Source organism: Bemisia tabaci, chromosome 2, assembly GCF_918797505.1.
Source record: "Bemisia tabaci chromosome 2, PGI_BMITA_v3".
NCBI lineage: Eukaryota > Metazoa > Arthropoda > Insecta > Hemiptera > Aleyrodidae > Bemisia > Bemisia tabaci.
In genome coordinates, this window is record NC_092794.1 from 37,503,035 (window position 1) to 37,522,517 (window position 19,483).

At 39.0% G+C, this 19,483-nt stretch overlaps 1 protein-coding gene across 1 annotated transcript in view; it reads right to left on the bottom strand.

Annotated features, from left to right (window-relative positions):
• Window positions 1-6,330: 6,330 nt before the first annotated feature.
• Window positions 6,331-19,483, bottom strand: part of Sara (Smad anchor for receptor activation) — a 133,921-nt gene continuing 120,768 nt past the window's right edge. The window contains exon 7 of the mRNA XM_072297273.1: window positions 6,331-7,694. The gene's annotated coding sequence lies outside the window, so the exon portion shown is untranslated. The remainder of the gene's footprint in view (window positions 7,695-19,483) is intronic.

Consider the following 19,483-nt stretch of genomic DNA (forward strand, 5'->3'; position numbering starts at 1 on the left):
ATTTAACTCACCCCACTCATTTCACATTTCTTGGTTTAGAAATTGAAAGAACGAAAGATTGTATTTTTGTGTCCCAGAAAGGTTTAATTGAAAAAATTTTAAAACGTTTCAATATGGAAAATTCCAATCCCAAAGATATTCCAATTTCTCCTGGTTTGAATTTAGAAATAGGTTCGAATCCTGACTCTAATGTACCCTATAGGGACTTAATTGGCAGTTTAATGTACATAATGATGGGAACTCGTGCAGATCTGTGCTATGCCGTATCCTATTTCAGCCAATTTCAGACATGCTATACCGAAACCCATTGGAATCATTTAAAAAATGTTTTACGTTATGTAAATGGAACCAAAAATTTGGGCCGTACCTTTGAGAAACGAAATTTACTTAGATGTTGTTGATTTAGTTGCTTACTCTGATGCAGACTTTGGCTCTGATATAAATGATAGAAAAAGTATTTCAGGATTTGCCATCATGTTTAATTGTAATTTAGTTGCTTGGAAGTCCAAAAAAACAAGTAACGCAAGCTCTGTCCACAGCAGAATCTGAATATGTCGCTCTTGCCCTATGTATCACTGAATGGTTGTTCTTAAAATATCTAATTGAGTATGCGTTTGATTATACGTCCAAATTAGACCCAATTACTGTGTATGAAGACAACCAGTCGGCTATAAAAATTGCTCTAACTTTAGAAACAAAACGTTCTAAACACATTGATGTTAAACATCATTTTATCCGCGAGCTCATCCCTCAGGACAAATTTAAATTGGTCTACATTCTGCAGTAAGGCTATGTGGCATCATAGCCTTACTCAATAGGGTGTGTGCCCGACCTGGCAACGGGGCACCCACAGACAGACAGGCCACTAGCCAAAGCCTGCCCCTTCCTGTTCAAGTCGTGATCTCGATATAATAAACATCTTTGAGTGATCATCAGCGTCTCATTTATTTCGGCTACCGACCCACATCATGGCGACGAGGATAACGTGACGGAAATCAGCGAATTCACCTGATCAGCTAAGAACTGGGGACTGGCCATGCACCTGTTAGGCCACCATGCTCACTGCCGCAGATCATCAGAAGAAAATGGGTAAATAGATTGTTTTAACTCATCCCCCGACATGACGCTCAAGCAGAATCCACAGCTACAGTGATTTCAGTGAATTTTATCCTATCGATTTAGTTCGAATTGTTTTTAATTTTTATAATGTCTTAGTCTCCATGCGCTTCAAGGTTATGACTGATAACAGTACCAGATGAGGCACCTATCATTATTATAGGCTAAGCAATTATTGCATTCAAGAATCTCTCATACTCGCAATTAAAACAATGGAATTGCGAACTCCCGATCCCCTTTCTCTCAGTGGAAACGTCCATGAAAACCTGAAACGTTTCAAAAAACAGTGGTCCAATTACAGTATAGGCTACGAATTAGACAAGAAAGATGAGAAAGTCCAAGTCGCTATCTTTCTCAATATATTAGGCACTGACGCAGAAGAAATTCTTTACACCCTCATCATTACTGATGCTCAAAAGAAAACAGTAGATGGTCTTCTAAAAGTTCTAACTGAATTTGCCAAGCCTAAACTAAACATAGCTTACTGTAGATCCTTGTTCAATACGAGAGATCAACAAGAAGGGGAATCATTCGATCAATTTTATATGGCAATTAGAAAATTAGCCGAAGATTGTGGATTCGAAAAGCTGAGAGATTCACTTATCAGAGACCGAATCATCATAGGCATCCATAATGTTCAACTGAGAGAACGTCTCCTCGGCGAGGAACTGCCGCTAGAGAAAGTAGTTTCCTTGTGCCTCTCCGTCGAAGCAGGAAAGAAAAGGTCGAATGAAGTCAATCAACCCAAAGCATCAAGTGTTGATCTAGTCAATAGTGGAAGATTTCAAGGCAACCCCTCAAATCAAGGCAACAACTTCGCTGGACGAGCTCGAAACAACAACTCTGGACAAGGACGAAACAACAACTTCGGACAAGGATACAACCATCACAGCAGGTACAACTCGCCCAATCAACAGCAGCCGTCAAGAATCATTGATTGTCGTTCCTGCGGTCTACAACATCCTGTGCGACAGTGTCCTGCTTATCGGCAGCAGTGTAAAAAATGCTTGGGTCGAAATCATTTTGAAAAAATGTGCCGTATTAACGAAGTGATTTGTCCTGAAAATTCAGCACTTTCAGTGCACCTTGATGAAGTCGAAGCTTCAGATTATGTTTATATCTCAGAAACTAGTTGCATTCCACATAATTTTCCAAAGTCCTTTTCAAATCCCCCTATTACTGATTATAATCTGAGCAAGTGCGGTAAAAGCTCTGAAAGTGAAGCGAGTGCGGGTCGCAATCAAAAAGCAAGCTATCGAACGCATCATGCTAATCAATCAAATCATGTAAATGTAAATGTAGTTTCTTCCGCTGAGACAAATGAGGTCTGGATGCAACAATTGCTGGTTAATAATTCTTTCATTGATTTCAAAATCGACACCGGTGCCGAAATAAATATTTTACCGTGGCATCTTTATCAAAAAGTTAAGACTTTAAGTGATGATTTAGTTCCCAATACAACAAGGGTTCTGGGATATGGCGGAGCTCCTATCGAAACTTTTGGTAACGTAACCTTAAAATGTCAATTACCCAATACTAGTGTTCCTTATACAATTAAGTTCACTGTAACCAAAACAGGCTCTACCCCTCTGTTAAGCCTACAAACATCAGTACAACTTGGCCTAATTTTTAAAAAAACAAATAGATTATGTGTCTGCCTTCACTGATGAGGCTGCAGTTCTTGCAAAATTTCCCAAACAGTTTTCCGGCGTTGGAGAATTTCCAGACGTAGTTGACTTATTGGTTTCACCTAATGCAATCCCATCAAATGATCCACCGAGAAGATTGCCGCATAAAATTAGAACTCCCCTGCGAGATAAATTAAATGCATTACAATCTTTGAACATAATCTCAAATGATGTCAAGAATGTAATATGGTTCAGGAACCTAGTCGTTGTGGAAAAAGATGATGGATCCATCAGGGTGTGCTTAGATCCTAATCGATTGAATAAACATATTAAAAGAGAACTTTTTCTCATACCATCCTTTGAAGAAATTAAACTTAAACTCACAAACAAAAAGTTGTTCACTGTTCTAGATATTAAGGATGGATTTTGGCATTGTAAATTGTCTCCAGAATCAACAAAGTACGTTGGGTTTCACACACCGTTTGGAAGTTTCAAATTTTTTAGACTACCGTTTGGAATAATTTGTGCCCCAGAAATTTTTCAAAAAGTATTGACCAAATACTTCGGTGATATTCCGAATGTAATCATCTATTTTGACGATATACTAATTTGTGGTGAAACTGAAGAAGAGCATGACAGAGCTTTTGCAGAGGTAATGCGAAGAGCAGAAGAACTGAATATTAAGTTTAATAAATCTAAATTTCAATTTAAAAAGACATCTATTAATTACATGGGGCACGTTCTCAATCAGGAAGGAATTAGCCCAAATCCAGAATACTTGGAGGCCATTTTGCAATTAAAAAATCCAAATAATCGTAAGGAATTACAAAGTTTTTTGGGGAGTGTGAATTATGTCCGTGAATATATTCCTCATCTTGCGGACCTGATTCAGCCTTTTCGAGGATTGCTTAAAAAGAATTCAGTGTTCACATGGCAACAGATACATACTGAGAACTTCAATAAAATAAAAGAGGCAGTTTGTGCAATAAGCAGTCTAGCTAATTTTAACCCAGCGAAAAAGATAACTCTGCAATGTGACGCGTCTCAATTTGGTCTGGGAGCTTGTCTCTTGCAAGAAAAAAGACCTATAGCTTTTGCGTCTCGTAACTTATCTGATGCAGAATGTCGCTAAGCACAGATCGAAAAAGAACTTCTCAGTATTGTATTTGGAACCAAACGCTTTCATAACATTGTATATGGTTATAAAATTTATGTTGAAAATGATCATAAACCCTTAGAGCCTAGTTTTCAGAAAAATATTTCTCAAATTATGTCAAATCGCCTACAGAGACTACTACTCAAACTGCTACCGTATGACCTAGAAGTAAAATATATTCCAGGAAAAAATATGTATCTAGCCGATCTGCTCTCAAGAAACTTTTTAAATGGTAAACCAGAGGATTTTATCCCATTAAATGAGGTGGTTCATTGTATTGAGACCAACTTTGAATTATCAACCCCAAAATTCCTAGAACTGCAAAAAGCTACATGTAGTGACCCAATGTTAGAACGTGTGAAGCAAATGCATTTACAAGACTGGAACAGTTGTAACGATGAGGCCCTTAAACCTTTCTATAAGATCAGGCATGAAATTGCAATGAATAACGATATTATATATTTTAAAAACCGATTAATCATTCCAACTGAATTAAAAACAGTTTACCTAAAATTACTGCATGGAGACTCGCATTTAGGGATCAGCAAAACAATAGAAAAGGCTAAATTAATTGTCTACTGGCCTACTTATATCAAAGACATAGAAAATTATATAAAAGCGTGTCCCACGTGTAGTAAATTTCTACCAAAAAATGTAAAGGAGCCTTTGATTTCTCACACCATTCCTAACTTGCCGTTTCACAAGGTAGGATCTGATATAGCAGAATTTGCAGGAAAATCTTTCTTAATTCTAACTGATTACTACTCGAAATGGCTTGAGGTGAGACCCATGAGAAATAAAACGTCTTTAGAAGTAATCAGACTTTTTAAAGAGATTTTCAAAATTCACGGTATTCCAGCGCTTGTCATTGCAGATAACCAGCCATTTGGTTCTTTTGAGTTAAGTCAATTCGCTAAACAGTTCAATTTCAAAATCCAAACATCGAGTCCTAAATACCCACAATCCAATGGCATGGCAGAAAACGGGGTGAAAAGAGCCAAAATGCTGCTAAGAAAAGTCACAGAAAGCAAAGGCGACTTGGATCTTGCTATTTTGGAATATAACAATTCTCCTATCCCAGCTCTTGGAGCGTCTCCTGCTCAACTGCTAATGAATCGAGTCCTCCGAACAAATGTACCAGTGTCTCAAAAAGTTTTGGTCCCTCAGATCATCAATGTCTCAGAAAAAATGAGGGAACATCAGAGAAAAACAGAGAGTCACTATAACCAAAGTAGTAAACCTAAACAAGAGTTTCTAGAGAATGAAAAGATCTTCATTAGAGAACAAGATGACCGCTGGTATCCAGGGAGAATAATTAAAAAGTTGGAAGCTCCAAGATCATATCTAGTATCTAAGGAAGACGGGGGAACCATTGTACGAAACTCAAAATTTCTAAGGAAAAATTATTGTAATTCTAGGACAGAAAACGATGTTAACCCCTACTTGTTTTATTTACCACAAGGGAACACTGATAATGAACATAACATAAATGCTGCTAATCAGGTTGCTCCAATTCAAACTTTCAATCTGGCTCCTCCGATTAAAAATCCAACTGAAAATTCCCTTAACTCTGTCTCATCAGATGACTCTAGTGAAATCACTGTAATTGAACCTAATGTGCCAAAAGAAAAAGTCACAAATGAGGAGACAGAAAGTACAGATGAAGAAGATTTTTTGGGATTTGAGACAGAACCAAGCACTTCAACACCTAAGGAGGTCATAAATATTAATAAGAATAGCCCATTCAATCAAAAATTAAGACATGGTGGACGAGGTATTCCCAAAAAACTCGGAAATGACTTTGTAAGGAAGTGAATTAATTAGAGTGCTACCTGATGTACTAATATGAAAAAACTGTGTCTCAAAGCAAGTGACTACTCATTTCTTCCTGTGTATTTGCCTCGTGAACAATGTTCAATCTATTTAATTGTGATATTGATTTTAATTAATGTATAAAATGAAACTAGTCAAATGAAATACCAATTTAAAAGTACCTATGACTGGGGTTCCCACCCCTAACCTTTGAATTGTAATTATCTCAAGTAAATTAGTGGAAACATAAGTTACTCAATACGCCCAATAGCGACATTAAGTGTATCTAAGCCAATGGCTACACTAATAATTCATTACGCCCAATGGCGACATTATTAGTTTCTCAGCCCAATGGCTACATTAATAATTCATTACGCCCAATGGCGACATTATTAGTTTCTCAGCCCAATGGCTACATAAATAATTCATTACGCCCAATGGCGACATTATCAGTTTCTAAGCCCAATGGCTACATAAATAATTCATTACGCCCAATGGCGACATTATTATTTTCTCAGCCCAATGGCTACATTACTAAGCTCCATACAGCTTTATTTTGCTCAGAAAGCAACATGAATGTGGAAACAGCCCACACATAATCACGCACCAAGTGCTTTCTTTAAAAAAAAAAAAAAAAAAAAAAAAAATCGGGAGGTGCAGTAAGGCTATGTGGCATCATAGCCTTACTCAATAGGGTGTGTGCCCGACCTGGCAACGGGGCACCCACAGACAGACAGGCCACTTGCCAGAGCCTGCCCCTTCCTGTTCAAGTCGTGATCTCGATATAATAAACATCTTTGAGTGATCATCAGCGTCTCATTTATTTCGGCTACCGACCCACATCACATTCCATCCAGTGAGCAAATTGCTGATCTCATGACAAAAGCCCTGGTGAAGAAAACTTTCCTTTACCTCAGAGCTCTGTTGGGTGTCAATGAAGCCCCATGCTAAGTCTCTTATTTTGTGCTATCTATTTTGCCTACATTCAATGTAAGCAATTTCTTAATATTGTTATTATATGCATTTTCTTTCTTTGTTATATTAGAAAAGACGTTCAAAAACGTCATCTTTGTTCTAAAGTTCATTTATTTGTGAACATTTCTTACTTTATTTTTTTTCTCACTAAATATTGTAAGGTAATTCACCTAAAGCAATTACTTGTAATTCCACTAAAGTAGAATTAAGGGGGAATATTGAAGTAGGGTAATTCTACTTTCTTAGGTTGGTTCTACTTTCTCAATTAAGGGAGATTTTCGGGGTTCGGGCGAGTTCTCATACTTTGTCAATGGGGCAAATTTGATTTTTCGTTTAGGACCCTCTTCAGATGAGAAATCAGGAGAGAAAAAAGTACCGCTCTCAAAACTTGCGATAGTAGCCAAAAAACGAGAAAAACAACCGATTTCCGATTTCGGGGGGCTCTCAGGGGGGGGGGGGCGGGCGTATAATTAGTTGAGGGGCAATTTTAGATTCTCGTTTCGGACCCTCTAAAGACGAGAAATCAGGTGAGAAAAAGACTCCGTTCTCAAAACCGCATAAAAACCCGAAATGACTGAAGTACATGAAAGATGGTTTAGCGCAAGAACGGAGGCGAAAGAAAAAAAGTAGAGGTCATTTTCAGATTTAGCAACCAGAATGACTTTACTTCAGCGTTAGAACATGTTTGTGTGTTAGACAGTGTGCTGGAAACACTTGCTCATTAATTGTTGTATTGACCTTGCAAAAATTACAAAATATAAAATTATTCACAAAATTGAACGAAAGTGCTTTGGTTCTGGTGATTCAGTTTTTCATTAATAAAACACTTAACACGAAATGGAGCCAGAGGTACAAATAAACACTGACTGATGGACTTCTAAAAATTTCCGCTCAATTAAGGTTATTCTTCCATGTAAGCAGCAGATTCCTCGTTGCACCAAAACCTCTCACATTTGTAGCAAATCATTCAATTGAAAGAGAATCATTTCTTTCAAAGGAATTTATTCCTGTAAAATAAAAGTAAAGGTCCGATAAAGGCATTCAAATAATTTGAGATTCAAAGTCCAAGTGATAGGTCTTAAGAAATTTGAAAGAATGTGCCAACAGAAGAGGGAATTTTTCTCTGTTCACATAGGGAATGTAATGTTTCCTTTTTCTTTTGTTTTAATTTTTTTAGCTAGTCTGTTCGATTATTACTAATCAGAGGTGCAACACATTTTCAACCACATGTTTGGGACCAAATTTTAGGTGTGCTTCAAAAATTGGACATATTTCTACCAAATGGAACTAAGAGCCTAATTTTCAATTTTCAGTTTTTAGCGAATTTGGATGGTTCGTCACCTGAGCTACTTTGAGATACGAGTATGTCTCGAAAAAAATCAATTCATCAAAAATCGTAGGAATACCGCATGAAAAATTGTAAAACGGAGAATGGGAGATGATGAATTAAATCAAACAGAACCATGTGTGGTTCTCTTTGACTTAATACGTTAACCGGGATACTGCACTCTGTCAAACAGAACTGTGTGCAGAAGAAAGTATGGCACTTAGCATGCTGGCACTCTCGGCTCACGTTTAATCGATTTGGGTGAAAGTGGATGTTAAGAGGTATAATTGGACGGGAAACTCGAACTTCTAGTCGAATTTCCAAAATTCTGAGATCAAAGATGGTGGATGAGGTCCGAAATACTATCACGGCTCCTCTTCAATCGATTTTGGTAAAATTTGGTATCAGAGAGGTATTTTTGAAGGGGAAACAAGAATTTCTAGTCGAATTTCCAACTTCGGAAATCAAGGATGGTGGATGTAGCCTAAAATACTATATCGGCTCCTGTTCAATCGATAAGGGTGAAACGTCGTATCAGGGTGTATTTTTGGACAGGAAACTCAACGTTTTACGTCAAATGAGCTTGTTCGAACAATGATCAGTAAGAGGGTTATTCAAAATTAGCGATTTTGTCCCCCTCTCGGATTTTGCCCGTAGTTGGATATGTTGTTCCCTATCACGAGACACGCCTTTTTTCGGCATTGGCAAGTTCACCCAAAATTTTTCCCGCACGCTACAGCGTTGCCAAGTTGAAAACAGGCAAATTCCGTAAGTGACATTAAAATTGAGCTATGAAGTTGCGGGTTTAACGAAAATTCTCTAAAAATTGCGCACTTTCAGGAAATTACCATGTTTTTAATGTCGCATTAATTTTAACATGCATCTTAATTCTAACATCCAAAAAATGTATCTTCAAATTTGAATGAAAAGTTGTCTAATGGATAGTTTGTTTGATTTCGCATCCATCGATATATTATAGCTTGCAGGGAACTTTTGGTTCGCGAGTTATCATAATTTTTGTAAACAGCTTTATGGAGCGACGACGCTTTTCGAGTCCACGCAGATAGAAATTTTAGCCTCCAAAAAAACTGGGTAGCATTAATTCCATAGTCACCCATGTAATTTTTGGCGCTGAATCCGAATTTGAATATTTCATAAAAAAATTGTTGCCCGAAAGTTGCCAAATTTCGCAAAAATGGCTTAAAATCGGCTTTTTTGCGGATTATGGCCAGTGACTTGCCAGGAATTGATCAGAGGACAAAAGTGATTATTTCTGCAGTTATAAATTTGGCAACTTTCGGGGGACAAAAAGCGCCGATTTTGGTGTCTTTCTTTCAGTTTGCTGCTTGTCGCGCGTTTAATTTGGCCGTGAGCAGAATACTTTGCATCTAGTTTGTTGAAAATTTAACGAATTTTAACTGCAGAAATAATCACTTTTGTCCTCTGGTCAACTCCTGGCAAGTCACTGGCCATAATCCGCAAAAAAGCCGATTTTAAGCCATTTTTGCGAAATTTGGCAACTTTCGGGCAACAATTTTTTCTGAAATGTTCAAATTCGGATTCAGCGCCAAAAATTACATGGGTGACTATGGAATTAATGCTACCCAGTTTTTTTGGAGGCTAAAACTTCTATCTGCGTGGACTCGAAAAGCGTCGTCGCTCCATAAAGCTGTTTACAAAAATTATGATAACTCGCGAACCAAAAGTTCCCTGCGAGCTATAATATATCGATGGATGCTAAATCAAACAAACTATCGATCAGACAACTTTTCATTCAAATTTGAAGCTACATTTTTTGGATAATCGCGGATTTGTAAAATTTGTCGAATTTAAAAATCGAAAAATTGGCAATAATGCATGTTAAAATTAATGCGACATTAAAAACATGGTCATTTCCTGAAAAGGCGCAATTTTTAGAGAATTTTCGTTAAACCCGCAACTTCATAGCTCAATTTTAATGTCACTTACGGAATTTGCCTGTTTTCAACTTGGCAACGCTGTAGCGTGCGGGAAAAATTTTGGGTGAACTTGCCAATGCCGAAAAAAGGCGTGTCTCGTGATAGGGAACAACATATCCAACTACGGGCAAAATCCGAGAGGGGGACAAAATCGCTAATTTTGAATAACCCTCTTACTGATCATTGTTCGAACAAGCTCATTTGACGTAAAACGTTGAGTTTCCTGTCCAAAAATACACCCTGATACGACGTTTCACCCTTATCGATTGAACAGGAGCCGATATAGTATTTTAGGCTACATCCACCATCCTTGATTTCCTCTTTTGGTATTGCCCTTTTGAGAAGTAAAGTGCACTTATGGGTGACAAAAATTTTCCACCCAATTTTTGGAACATTTACCCACGAAAAACGAGTTGGAGGCTACATATTCCGAGTTTTTACTCGTATTGCCGTAAAATCCAAGGTGTCGCGTCGTCAGGAAGATCCCCTTAGTGACAGTCACATATCGACCGCGCGTTCCCTTCCGGCACGATCCATGCTTAGTGCATTGAGAACGGGAGTAGACGAACAAACACATCGGAACCTTCCCATTTTCATTAGAATCTTTGTCGGATAGGGGTGAGCTCGAATAGGGGTATGGCTTGCTAACTGCTAAATTGTCACAATATTGGACATACAATACTGCTGAAATGGGTAGTTCGCAGATCAGCCACCAGAGTGCGCTGATGCTTGTCATCTCTTTAGGCCCAATTTCAGGCAGATTTCCACAATTTATTTTGCTGTCTTTCAACATCTGATACTGTATATGTACAATGCTGATGCGTCCTAAGCGTATTGCAAAGCTACAGACCGGAAAGGCTTTAACTTTTATGTATTTTTTCAATTGAAGAAAGCTTCCCCGATTTCTCGGTTAAAGCTGTGTTTAGCTGGGCTCCAGCCTTGCCCCTCGTTCATTGAGAATCATTATCACGGAAAATCCTGGTAGAAATAAAACGTGAAATAACTTTCGAATTGATGTCCGGCAGGTTATCATAGTACAAATAGAGTGCTATAACATTAATATATTCTGTGACTTCAGGGATCTCCGCGGAGGATCCTCTGATCAAGATATTACATAATCAAATAATAGCATTAGCTATTCATTCCGAGTTTCCAACAACCTTCTTTTCTCAACTTTGCTTTAACATTATTCATGCAATCGTTTCCATTGAACATTCACAGATTAATACAATCTTATTTCAATATTGAGACAACCTTGCCGGGATATTAATAAAACATTATTATTAGTTTTTTTTTAAAAGCTTCAAACAACCTTTTTCTCTCAACTTTGAAAGAATATTACTCACGCAATCGTGTTCGTTGAACATTCTCAGATTAATACAATCATTATCTCAAGTTTAAGACAACTTTTTGGAAAAGATTGCATCAATGAAATTCCAAGATTGCCTCAAGATGAATTTCCGAATGGGTATTAAGAACTTTGAATGTACATCAAAATTTCAAGTTGGAGGTTGTAGTGGGGTATTCTCTGATAGGTTTTTGAGCGATTTCGAAATAGGTCATGGGAGCTCTCGGAAAAATGATCGCATTTTTGTGTTTTTTTAGCGGTAAAACAGAAAGTAGAATTTGAGGACTTTTCTACCACCCCCCAAACCTTATCCCTGTTGCAGTCAATACTTTGAACAGCCTATCTAAAATTGTGCTGAGAGTAAAACCGTTTTGTGTGTTCAAAATCCGCTGTGAAGAGGAGGCCAAATTCGGGGACTTTCAAACGTTTTTTGAATCGTCGTAATCCACTCATTTTCATAGAGTTTTTATTTTTCATGTTTCTGGGAAAAATTTGGGGGCAAAATTTTAGATAGGATGTTCAAAGTATTGAATACAACAGGGATAAGGTTTAGGGGGTGGGAGAATGAGGGGGGTGGGGGGGGATTCTACTTTCTATTGATGGAGTAGATTTAAGAACTTTCTGTCGACCCGAACCGCTCGTTTTTCCCCGACTCATCGCTATATCGGGCCTCTCTTCTTGAATTAACTGCACCCATTTAATTTTCATGGTACCTGAATGTATATGTAGAGAACAGCAGAATCATAATGGGACCTATTCTGAACGGAATGAAAATCCAACGCTGGAGGTTAAAGGACTACGTGCAAAACAGGCCATTTGGGGCTCGAGGCGGATACCTTTGAGACTTGCCCTATTCATCCACCTAACAATGCCCAATCTTTTCCCAAAGTTTCAAGCCCCCCAAAAATTTTTAGGAGACGCGGCGGGGGGTCAAAGTTAAAAACCGGCAAAATTTTCGCGAATTTATTACTCAAAAACCAAGAAGTTTTGGAAGACGCGGTTTAAACGAGCGTATTCAGCGTGACGAGAGCTTTCAGAAAATGTATAACATCATAGGGTTTTGTCAACTTCAGCTCGAGTTATCGCCTCCGAAGCGCCGGAACGCTCAGAAAAGACCCCTTATTTTTTCACGTTTGGGCCGATTTAAAAAAAGGCCATTTTTTTATTTTGATGAAAAACTGATATGTTGTTCCTGACTCTCTGTAGCCCCTCTAGCTCTTTACCGCATGCTGGGGAAATGTTTTGGTCGCGAGTTGTAAGAGCGGAAAGGAGCGAATGTCGGGAAAATAGGCTGTTTTAAACTGCGCGCGGCGACGGATCAAGAGACATGTGGCAACAATGCGAGGTCGGCAGAGGAGTATGATTCGGCGAACTGAGTGGGAGGGGACGCTTTCCCTCCAATCAACGCCGCGCGGGCAGTTTAAAATAGGTAGCCGATTTTCCCCGCATTCGCTCCTTTCCGCTCTTACAACTCGCGACCAAAACATTTCCCCAGCATGCGGTAAAGAGCTAGAGGGGCTACAGAGAGTCAGGAACAACATATCAGTTTTTCATCAAAATAAAAAAATGGCCTTTTTTTAAATCGGTCCAAACGTGAAAAAATAAGGGGTCTTTTCTGAGCGTTCCGGCGCTTCGGAGGCGATAACTCGAGCTGAAGTTGACAAAACCCTATGATGTTATACATTTTCTGAAAGCTCTCGTCACGCTGAATACGCTCGTTTAAACCGCGTCTTCCAAAACTTCTTGGTTTTTGAGTAATAAATTCGCGAAAATTTTGCCGGTTTTTAACTTTGACCCCCCGCCGCGTCTCCTAAAAATTTTTGGGGGGCTTGAAACTTTGGGAAAAGATTGGGCATTGTTAGGTGGATGAATAGGGCAAGTCTCAAAGGTATCCGCCTCGAGCCCCAAATGGCCCGTTTTGCACGTAGTCCTTTGGGTCATTAATTAAAAATAAAATCTTGTAACATTAGTTTGTAGATTAGCTCTAAGTTAAAACTTAACACCTATGTAATTAATGCCCAGTAAGGGGCAGTAGTACATTTTCATTTAATTAAAAAAAAAAAATTCGAGTCATTTTGAAAAATTTAAATTGTAAAGGTGGCAACACCGCAGTGCTAAATTGTTCAAATATGCCTTTCCTAATCAAAAACTCTCACATCGCACATTTCTCGTAAAACTTTAAAGGAAATCACTCCTTGAAACCTTCATTTAATAATCAAATTTGATATTTTGGAGTCCGCAACTTGGCAACGCTGACATGGGGGTAAAAAATTTTGTATGGGCATGAAAATTTAAGGAAAGTCACATCAAATATCAGGCGAAAACATACTAAAAATTTAGATCGGTCAAGGCGAGGATAAAGGAGAGGGGGTTTAATCTGTCGCCCCTACTACAATTTTGCTATTTCACCCCTAAAAAATCACAAAAATGCGATTATTTTTCCGAGAGCTCCGATGACCTATGTCGAGATCGCTCAAAAACCCATCAAGGAATACCCCAATACAACCTTCAACTTCAATTTTTGATGTACATTCAAAGTTCTTAATGTTGTTTAGAGTAAAAATAACAAAAAGGATAATTGATAATTTGCAACCATGTGAAGAGAAGGTGAAACTCCCTGGGATTGTGCTCTGGCTGAAAAATACCTACACAAGTGAGATAAAACAACATTGAATTAATAAGATGAATAAAGAAAGCAGTATGAAATAAAACACCTTTATCAGTGAGGAAAGGTATTTTTCAGCTGGAGACACAAAACCGGGAGCTTCACCTTCTCGATGAGTGGATTCAGACTCACGCCCGGCCATGTTAGTTTTTAGTTCATCAGTCTCTCTCGAAAGAGCACCACGTCGGTTTTTCCGCAATAAAATCTAATTCATTTTCACGCAATTTTGCTTGACGTTATTTTCGTCAAAAACGACAGGTTATGGGCCCAGCTGACCCAAAAGTGAAAGTGTATCGAAATTTTCGTACCGCCTTAATGTGGTGTAAACGCGGACAGTAAGAAATAAAAAATTTAAAAAATAAAATAAAATCGCGTGCTGCGGAATGTGGTGTAAACGCGGACAGTAAGAAATAAAAATTTAAAAATAAAATAAAATCGCGCGATGTGGAATGCGGTGTGATCGCGGACAATAAGAAATAAAAATTTAAAAATAAAATAGCATAAAATAAAATAATAAAATTTAAAATGGAGTCGGAATCGGTGATAAAAGCGGGATACATCAACATCTCTAAACTTAAAGGAAGTGCGAACTACCAACTATGGAAGTTTGAAGCGCAAATATTTTTGGAAGCTAGTGGACTGTTCGGGATTGTTAGTGGAACGGAAACCAGACCACTAACGGATGATGAAAAACTTCAAAAGTGGCTTAAAAATGATGCTTCAGCTAAGAAAGTGATAGTGACCACAATCGAAAAACCATTGCTGACAAATATTTTGACCTGTGAAACGTCTGCGGAGATGTGGGCAACTCTAAAAAGTGTGTACGGGTATAACACCAATCAAGAAAAAAGTGCGTTATTCCGTGAATTTTATGCAGCTATGTACACTAAAGGAGATGTTATGAGCTACGTGGCCAAATTGGAGAATCTCTTTGCGCAGTTGAGAGCGCTGGATCATACCCTCAAGAATGAACTGCTGATAAATAAAATACTACAGTCACTGCCGGACTCCTGGAGGTCCTTCGTGACTGGATTTGATTTTTTGCCGGAAACCAACAAGACATTAGACACTCTTAAAAATCGCATTGTTCTGGAGCAAAATAAAACAAAAACCGAGAAGGAGGAACCTGTGGCTTTCTTTGGAAGCGAAAAAAGGAAGTGCTATCGGTGTAATAAAGTGGGGCATCTGAAACGTCAATGTCGAGTCAAAATGCCTGGAAAATCTGATAAAACAGGTGAAAAATCATCTCGCGGTGAAACTTCCAATGCCAGAAAGCGGTGCTCCATTTGTAAGAAGGATAATCACGATGAAGCTGCATGCTTCTTTAGAAATAAAAATAACAGTGTCAAGAAGAATGATAATGAAGACAATGCCGTGTCGTTTCTTGCCCTCCAAGAAGAACAGGAAGATAACGTGTGGATCGTGGACTCAGGCTGTACAAGTCACATGACCAACATGGAAGAATGTTTATCTTCGGCGGAGCCGTGGGACCAAACGGTGTCCAGTGCAAAAGCGGGGCACAACTTAAAAATTGTGAAAAAAGGAACAATCGTGGCTGAAGAGTGTAACCTCCGTAATGTACTCTACTCACCGGAAGTGTGCGCGAACTTATTTTCGGTAAACGCGGTAGTGAAATCCGGCGAGCAAGAGTTTTTCGAAGAAAACGAAGTAAAAATTAAAATGGCAGGAAAGATAGTTCTACGTGGATATCGTATTGAAGGTGGATTGTTCACGGTAAATTTGACCATTAAAAAATCTAAGGAAGGAGCGCTGTCAGTGATAAATTTAAAACCTGACTGGCACAGGCGAATGGGTCATCTTGGCGGCGCCAATCTTAAAGTGCTTGAAAAAATCGCGGACGGAGTTGAATTAAATCAAAAAGGCGATATTGTGCGAGAGTGCAAAGACTGCGATGTCTGTTTAAAATCGAATTTGTCGAAATTGCTCTATAACAGTGCGAGAATGAAAGCAACCGAAAACTCCAGATATTGCACAGCGACCTGAGCGGACCTATCGAGCCGAAAACTTTTGATGGAAAATCGTATTTTATAACAATAACGGACGATTTTTCGGGGTTCACTGTAACGGAATTACTCGGGAACAAAAGTGAAGCAAGTGAAGAGTTACAGAATATGATAATAAAACTGGAGGTGCAGCAGAAGACCAAGAGCATAAAACTACGTTTGGATAACGGAGGAGAATTCACGAGCGGCGCATTCAAAAAGTGGTGCGAAGACCGAGGATTGGAGCTGGACTACTCTATTCCGTATTGCCCGGAACTTAACGGCACGTCGGAACGTAAAAATTTAACAATCATGACAAAAGCGCGTGCGATGATTCAGGACAGTGGTGTTGGACAGTCTTGTTTGATAAGCGGTCGCGAGCACAAGCCTCTCTCCGTCGTCGCTCCGCTATCAAGATTAAATTCGTCTTACTATTCTCAGTATGGCCAAGTGTATAGTTATAATGTATATAAACTTTTTGTTCGATTTTGTGTATATATAGTGTAAATATGAACAAAGTTATCATTTGTAATCATTCTGTACCAGCAAAAATCTGTACAAAATGTGTAAATAAACTTGACTCTGAAATTTCCTGTGTACATAATCAAAAATGGAAGAAGTGTATATCTTGTGAGAACTTACCGTGGTCACCTGTGACGTCTCCCAGACCTAGTGTCTCAGGTCCCCAAGAATCAACTCCCAATGTAGTTCCCATCTCGACAACTACAAGTAACCAATGCCAAAAATCGCTGACCAACATGGACTGGCAGCTTGTTGTAAATAAAAGGAAGAAGAACGGTTCTATCCCCTCCTCACCTTCCAAATCTTCAACCAAAAAACCAAAAATTTTGGTTAAGAAACCCATTGCTTCTGGCCCCAAAACCAAAGCGCCTCCACCCTTCAAGAAATCCCTTTTCGCTGCAGAAGTTCTGGCAGAGGACACGGCAGCGAAAAACCAGGAGGAAAGGAACCTCACCCCTCCACCAATCTTCATCTACGAAGTAGGCAAACCTGTGGTGTTCCAACAAGTAGTTTTAAATCCCATTTCGGAAGATTTTTTAGTTAAGGTTATAAATAAATCACAAATTAAAGTTATTTCCCCAAATATTTCTGTATATAATCAATTAAAAGACAGTTTAAAAGTAAATAATGTGAAGTATCATACGTATCAAATTAAAGAAGAAAGAGCATTTAAAGTCATTATTAGAGGTTTACCCATAGATTATCCCATCGAAGACATTAAAAATAGTTTAGAATGTGTAAATAATTTAGAAGTAGAATCTATCTTTAGACTTAAGAGTTTTAAAACAGGTAATTTCATTCCATTAGTTCAAGTTAATTTTAGCCCTATCACCGATAAGAACAAAAAGACAGAAATTTTTAAGATAAAAAGTATAGACCAGCTAATTGTTAAGTTAGAACCTGTACGGCCAAAAAAGACTCTATCTCAGTGTAAGAAATGTATGTGTTTTGGACATACTCATAGATACTGCGCAAAGGATCCGCGGTGCCTGAAGTGCGCAGGGCCACACGATACCTCTGAGTGTACGAAGAGTATTGAGGTGCCTCCCACCTGTGCGTTGTGCGGGGAACATCATACGGCCAACTGGAGAGGCTGTAAAGTTTATCGCGAGATCCGAAAACGCAAGTTTGAGGATCTTCGAGAAACTAAAGCAGCCGAACCAGTGGCCAGTGTGGCAACCCCGCGCACCGCATCGGCTGGGACGCGCTCGTACGCTTCGGCCACGAAGGGGGGGTCGGGGGGTAATGCTCCACAGACGGCTACGCCTGATAAAGCATCTATGAGCGTGGGCCAATTTATCAAAATTATTAATTCCCAAAACGAAATAATTAATAAGTTACAGACGCAAGTCAATTCTTTACTTAAACAAGTAGAAACTCTCGTCTTAATAGTTCAGGCTAACGAGACCGCCAAACTTTCTAGGAATTGCAATCCAAAACTCTAACACTCGTCCTCTAGGGTTTAATTTTTAATCCCAGCCTTTATCTAAAACATTGGTTTTTTATTGACGCTTACTTTTAGGAGTATTGTCTTTCTTTTCCAATGAGTCTCAATCTATTTTTACATAATAGGTCACTCGTCATCTTTTTGTCTTCAATCGCTTAAGTTTATCTTTGTCTTTTAATGTTTGTAAAGACTTACGCAATAGGTCTAAAAAACTAGCTCTAAGGTTATCAATACTGAGGGGCGCATGAGCTCGTCTTATTATAATTCCTGTAATTTAAATAATAAACTCTTATATATATAAGTGGTGTTGGAAAAGAACTCTGGGGTGAAGCTGTTTTAGCGGCTACATACTTGATGAACCGTTCACCGAAAAGGGGAATGAACGAGACGCCATTCGAAAAATGGTGGAATAAAAAGCCAAACTTGGCAAACATAAGAATTTTCGGGAGTGACGCGTACGCGAAGAATACCGGGTACTTGAAGAAACTTGACGATCGTGGCCAAAAGCTAGTGTTTGTGGGATACGCACCGAATGGATATCGGTTGTACGACTCGGTCGAGCAGAAAATAATACGTGCGCGTAACGTTCGCATACTCGAAAGAATCGAGGCGGGCGGAATTTTGAAACGCGAACCCGATGACGCGAGTGGTGAAGTAATAATCGAGGACAGTAGTGTCAACGACCAGGAAGAAGCGCAAGGGGGCGCGGATAATCAGCTGAGCGATTCGAATGCAGATTCGTGGGAGTCATCTGACGTAGATAGTGACAGCGGTGACTCGGACTGGAATCCACCAAGGTCAGACTTTAACTCTGGTGACTCAAATTTGGAGCAAAGGGAGCATCCCGTGCGTGAGCGACGCGCACCCGCGCGATATCCAGAACCTGAGACCGTGGTCCTTGCCAACGAGATACTTGACCCAGAGGAGCCAAGCAGTGTTGCGGAGGCTCTACAATCAAATGAATGGCGGGCTGCCATGCAAGCTGAGTACCAATCCCTGTTAGATAATAAAACCTGGGAATTGACTGAATTACCCGAGAACGCAACAGCCATAAAATGTAAATGGGTACTTAAAATAAAAAGGGGACCAGACGGTAGACCAGAGAGATACAAAGCGAGACTGGTTGCCTGTGGATACAGTCAACGAAAAAATGTTGACTTTTTTGAAACTTACTCACCAGTGATAAGAATTGGGACTTTGCGTTACTTGTTTGCGATTGCAATGCTAAAGGGATTAAAAATACACCATATCGATGTAGATACGGCGTTTTTGCATGGAGAGCTTGAAGAGAAAATTTACATGCAACAACCATCAGGTTTTGAGGTTGAAAAAGGAAAAGTTTGTAAATTGTTAAAAACGCTGTACGGCTTAAAACAGGCGTCAAGGGGTTGGAACATAAAAATTACAACAGTTTTGCTTGATTTTGGTCTCAAACAATCACAATTGGAAAATTGTATTTTCTTTGATGTTCATGAAGGATCGATTCTGATAATTGCTCTATATGCCGATGATTTCTTGGTAATTTT